General features: G+C 45.5%; 1 protein-coding gene across 2 annotated transcripts in view; it reads left to right on the top strand.

The window, feature by feature from the left end:
- The first annotated feature begins 232 nt into the window (after window positions 1–232).
- The window catches only part of LOC119171724 (synaptic vesicle glycoprotein 2C-like), a 224,214-nt gene continuing 218,446 nt past the window's right edge, over window positions 233–6,000 (top strand). Inside the window, exon 1 of one of the 2 annotated variants that reach the window (XM_075892318.1) lies at window positions 233–320. The gene's annotated coding sequence lies outside the window, so the exon portion shown is untranslated. The remainder of the gene's footprint in view (window positions 321–6,000) is intronic. The other variant, XM_037422539.2, reaches the window with a different exon arrangement.

Raw genomic sequence — 6,000 nt, 5'->3', positions numbered from 1 at the left:
TGCGACGCAGTGCACCTATAGGTTCCTGTGCCGCCCCTTCTCCGGCACCGAGGCAGCAGCAGGGGTGGGAAAGACCCAATCGATACTTTTTGCTGGTCCGGACCCCGGGGTTCCCTTGTTCAGGGCCGAACCCCGCCGCCACTTGCTTTCGTCGCCGGGCGCCATCTGGAGAGCGCCCACGTCGACGACAGCGCCACGAGAAGCGGCCGCGGGAGCCCCGACAGAGCCGGCGCCGGCAGCGGTTCAGTCGTTCGCATGCAATATGGCGGAGTGGGTGCAGCGCACGTCCCGTTCGACCCGTCTCCTCTGGGGATGAGCAGGTGAGTCACTAGGGCGCGTGTGCTCGGAGCCGACGCTTCGCGCGCGCCGTGCACCGGCTGTAGTACTCGGCGTAGTAGTCGCCTCGCTACGCACTATCGCACTGATCGAAACACGCTTGTACGTACGTGCGTGCGCGTGTTGTGATGCGTCAGTTCACTTGCGTTATCTGACGCGTCTCGATCTATGCACAAAAAGAAGCAACAATAAAAAAAAGCAACTGCATTCGCAGCGTCTAGCACTTGGTTCTTTTTTACGTATCCGCGAGTTTGCAAGACTGCAGAGGAGAACCAAAACTTTGGGACCAACGGTACCGGGATAAATCAATTGTTCGCAGCTGAGCATGCCCAGTCAGATCAAATCGTACAACGCGTACGTGCATATGTTCCACAAGTGCAGTGGAGTGAAACAATTTGATATTGTGGAATTTGGCAAGGCACTAACAGCTTCTGATGATTTCAAGGTCACCAAACTTCTTGCGTATGCATCGTTTTCCCGAGGAAACATTTATAACATATGCAGTGACGGGGCGACTCGCATCACTTAAAACTGTGTGGTGCGTATATTTTAACAATTACTATGCTCACTGGCATGTTTTTCTTGAGAAATCACTTGTGTGTCTGCTGTGTGCCCTGTCAACTGAGCTACTCACAAAGGTTTGTATTGCTATGAACCACTGAACTTCAAAATTTCGCAAATGTCAGAGCCATCTCATCGAATTCAGTAATCTACTGTGCTGTTAGCGTAGTGTAATGTTCATAGTTGTAGCGCTTAAAACTGTGAGGCGCTTGGACAGATAATGTTACATACTCTATGAAAATCTTGGAGCTTATCGCGTTCATTAGCAGTAATCATCACATGCATTTTGGTAGGTTCATTTATTCATGGCCATGCTTTTGGTACATGAAGGTCTCGAACTTTCTGCATGTTTTTTTTTTAACTCTTCACTCCACTATGTGGGGTTTAACGTCCCAAAACCACCATATGATTATGAGAGACGCCGTAGTGAAGGGCTCCGGAAATTTAGACCGCATGGGGTTCTTTAACGTGCAACCAAATCTGAACACACGGGCCTACAACATTTCCGCCTCCATCGAAAATGCAGCCGCCGCAGCCGGGATTCGATCCCGCGACCTGCGGGTCAGCAGCCGAGTACCTTAGCCACTAGGCCACCGCGGCGGGGCGCTTTCTGCATGTTGATATAGCATTCCAGTGTGACAGTGTCTCAACCTTGAAAAAGTTTATGTCAAACCCAATTAACATAACTATAGGTGATGATGGCGATTGGGCTGACGAAATAGGCAGCCAACTCAAGTCATGCACGATCAGGCTTCTTGTGGCTATTTCATCACTTAGCTGTCGCAAAGAAAACAAGAAACAATGTTGCACCGTCCGTTTATGAGCTCTCAGGCCGAGCAGTTTTATTTTCGAGATGCATCTGAGAACGGTGGGCTTGAATAAAGGTTTTTAGGTACGCGGCACAAATAACGTTATGCCGAGCCGTTACTTTTATGCAAAGTTTATAGCGTTTGTTGATTAAACTATGACTTCTAACCAAGCTAGGCCGCTGCACGCTTAGTTGTCATGCGGCACAATCACCTTACAACTACGATAGCCGACGCAAAACACGGATGTTATCTGCCTTTTTATATCTCGCGGCGAAATAAGAGGTACCGTTATATGATGACACTGAATGATCTACTCTTCTTATTAGTTCAAGGTCATCGCATGAAAAGACAGAAAAGAGCACAAGCTTTTTTTTAGGAGCGAAGCTCCTTAAGGCGTGGGCTGTGCGTCCCCTGTATGTAGCCACCTCTCGTGGCTACATACAGGGGACTACATACAGTGGCTACATATAGTGGCTAGCGTAGTATTACGCTAGCCACCGCCCGATCTAAAGGGTACAGCCATATCCATCCGTCCATCCATCCGTCCGTCCGTCCATCCGTCCGTCCGTCCGTCCAAAAGATGCAAGATGTTATAAACTAGACGGCGGTATGTGTAGTTGATTATGAAAGATGCGAGGTGTTATAAAATAGGAATGATGCCACATATGGCGCGTGTCATCGTTCGATATAGTGCGGCGACGTACGCTAGGGGGAGCGTTGCAATAAAATCGAGTGGGCAAAATGTACGGAGGATTCATGGTTTACCAGGTTTACCTCCGGAGCTTCGCCCACTCATCATCATTCACTTCGTGGATATGGCGGCATTTTTTTTTTAACGTTTACTTGTAATAAATGCATACAGAACAAAGAGAGGCGTGCTTTGTACCTTTTGAGAGCTGTTTCAGTTAATATAACAATGGTACGTGCTTGTCCATAAAATACAAAGCTTGGAAAAGTTGTCTATCGTCCATAATTTCAAAGTTTTCATACAAATGTCCCTGTTTCACGAAACCAATTCAGCGAATCTGTGAGCAACATTGAAATCGAGGTTTCCTTTCAGCAATTCAATAGAGACCGCACGTGTTGCATGTGCCGATGAATCTTGTGTTTCAAAAGTTTAGGGCTGGTTACGAGAAACGGCTTCTTTGTAAGTATGTAAACGAATTCGCCTGCACACACCAAACAAAAATGCTGTCCGACAAAACAGGAAATCTATTGGCGCTGGCTCGAAAGACCACACCGCAAAACAGAGGCTCAAGCTCATTAGCATAATAGGTGCCGTAGGCTCACTAGTATGCAGATTTGACTGAAAGTGCTCTCGTAAATGCAATGATTGTGACCGTTTGTCTCCACCTGCAGCTTTTTGAAAAGTTTAAAATGAACGAAGTTTGAAAGGCAGAGCGGTTTGCACCGACTCTAAATGACGAAAGTATAGCTGACAGAATATTGATCAGAAGTAACAGTGAGTAATGTGGAGGGAAATGTTTTTCGCAGTAATTATGACACAAGTGAGTAAAGTGGACAAAAAGATAACGTGCCGCTGGCATAGACCGAACTTGGAGTCTTTGAATGTGAAGGATGTACCCACATTTTTTCCTTAAGTTGGGAGCACTTTTCGGTACCGGGGTGTCGTATGCGGTTGTCTTCGCTTGGTGTCACGCTGCATGCGTAACATGTCCACGGCCTCGCACCTGTACATGGAATCTTCTTCATGCTGTTCATAATCACTGGTCATCATCGGCAAAAAAACAACCAGTGTGCATGGCATAACGCAGACGAAACCACCTCTAAAAAGAAGAAAAAGAGCAAGTAAATGCGATATAGAAAGAGAGAGAATGGGAAAAGAACACGACGAGATTTGTTGTTCTTTTCAAAGCCAAATGAAGAAGACAGGTATTAGACGATGTGTTTTCAGAAACGACAAGTATATGACTAAGTAAAGGAACATGTGACCGCTGTTTTACAATAAAAAAAGTTTTAGATGAGACAATCAAATAATCAATGAATCAAAATGTAATCGTGCATTTTCAGTTCTTTTTTTATGCACCACGCAACTGTTTTGCGTGGTGCATAAAGAAAACACTATCCAGCCACTTTTACACTGTAGTTATGTTCTATAGTATATCCAGCCGGATAGATGTCTGTCAAGTATGTTTACGTTTGAAACGGTTCTGCAGTATTAGAGTAAAAAGGTCTTAGCAAAGCAAAGGATACTCGTTCATTAGCCTTGTCATATGCCATTCTAGTGCCTATAACCCCTCAAAATAAATTTTATTGTGACCTAGCATCAGTAGATTTTTTAATTCTTGTTTTTTTGGTAGCAAAGGTTAGAAACATGGGGTTGATTTTTTGCTTTATAAAGAGCGCGTTTTGTGTCCCCGTTCATTCCGAAAAATCGCAGACGTACAAGAAGCTTATGAAAACAGCAGTATCAAGAGGGAATCAGATAGTTTTTTATATAGTACTTGACCTGGCTATACTCGCTCTCTCTCTTCACATAAGTACGCCTTCACACATTGAACGCAAAAATAAACATTATTCAGCACTACAACGCCCAGGTTTGCTGATACGGTTGGCATGGCTAATAGTGGTTCAAAGCGTGTACCACACCCTTTTCACTCGAGCAGCAGGAAGAGCGAACAACGGTTCGCGACGCGCCTGGGTCACGGCTTCGGGGTCACCGAATGCGGCCTTTCCCGAAGAGGTGGGGCGGGGGGGGGGGGGGGGCACCCGTGCATTCACGGCTGCTTAGCAACGGCGTGTCATTAGAAGCGCTCCTGACCATCGGCCTTTGAGGAAGCTGCTGCTATATGCTTTCACCACACCACGACGGGAGAGTGATTATGAATGCGCCACCGACTTGTTTCTGGATATTGTGCAAAATGTGATAACGCAACGCAAGGCAAAGAAACACGAGGCCCCTCGTGTACCTCCAAATTTCTTCGTGTCACCTTGCGTTGTTGCTTTGTACACAGTGTGATCCCACTAGCCCAACAAGATGTGTTGCGAAGCTTCTAAATAGCCTATGTAGGCTTTTTCGCAAGACTGGGATATGAGGCCATCAAGACTTCTTCCTTTTCCTGTTCTTGCAAAAACAGTTGGCAGTTTACCGTTCTAGTAGCACCACACTTCTGTTTAGGCAACTAGTTCAACTCGCACGCAGCTGTTCGCTTGTATCGGCCACGGTGAGTTATTGCGTGTTGCAATGGTAAACATTCATTTATTCATTCGTTATTTTATTTCTTGGTGCACTATAGGCCTCAAATGAAACTGTTACTGGCGTTCCGGGTGCTTTTGGTTGTTACACGTTTACTTCATTTCTGTTATTTCCCTTTGCTTTCTTTCAAATAGAAAAAAGTAGAAGAAAACCAAAAATATCGCTCTGCCAGGAATCGCACAGTGCTACCGATCCTTATGTGCACTTTTGTCAATGGTGATGACTGCGCTGCACGCACTGTAACGCTTGGGCCACGCGCTGCGCTATTTCGCGAAAAAATTAAGCAATTCACTATTCGCGTGAATGAAAACAGAACAAAGGCTTGAAAATCTGAGAAAAGCATGGTGGACCTTTCAATAGTATAACATAATGTTTTATCACGATGGGAGGAAAATTTAAACTTAAACTAGATAAGATAACTCAGTTCATAAGACCCTACATGAATGCGTTGCACATGAGTGAAACGATCGAAAAGACTGGTTCTTTCAGCGCTGACTGGCTCCAAGCTAGTCATATGATGACACAGGCAGTTGCACGTCCACTGAGTTCTACTGGCAGCATCTCGCCATGCTGTACATAGATTTTCAAGCCGGGACATCGTATCTTGCCAACTTAAAGCCCCGAGGATTGGAGGCTTGCTGCCAGTTTATTTCATGTCTATTTTCTAGACTTACGTGTGGTCAATGAATGCTAAGTAACGCGCTAAGTGTTGTGTGGATCAAATACTGCGGGATAGGTTGTTTCAAACGTCGTGTATAAGGAACATGGGCATGTAGCACAGATAATTGGGCTAGTTTGTATTGGTTCATGTTTAAACTGAATAAGGGTGCGAATTCAGACAACGACACTAGAACAGTAAACTGGACAGACCAAGAGCGCCTACTCGCAACTGCGAGTAGTCGCGAGTAGGCACTCTTGGTCTGTCTAATTTCCTGTTATAGTGTCCTTGTCTGAGTGCGCGCCATTATTCAGTTAAAAGATGAACATGGCCCTACTGTGTCCTTGCCATCCCGCGAAAGAACTTGGCTTGGCTTGCAGATGATAGATTTGATTCCCGCAGTGGATTTTTTTTTTTTA

The sequence above is a fragment of the Rhipicephalus microplus genome, chromosome 4 (assembly GCF_043290135.1).
Source record: "Rhipicephalus microplus isolate Deutch F79 chromosome 4, USDA_Rmic, whole genome shotgun sequence".
NCBI lineage: Eukaryota > Metazoa > Arthropoda > Arachnida > Ixodida > Ixodidae > Rhipicephalus > Rhipicephalus microplus.
Note: the sequence above shows the minus strand (reverse complement) of the source record. Positions and strands in the feature narration are given on the sequence as shown.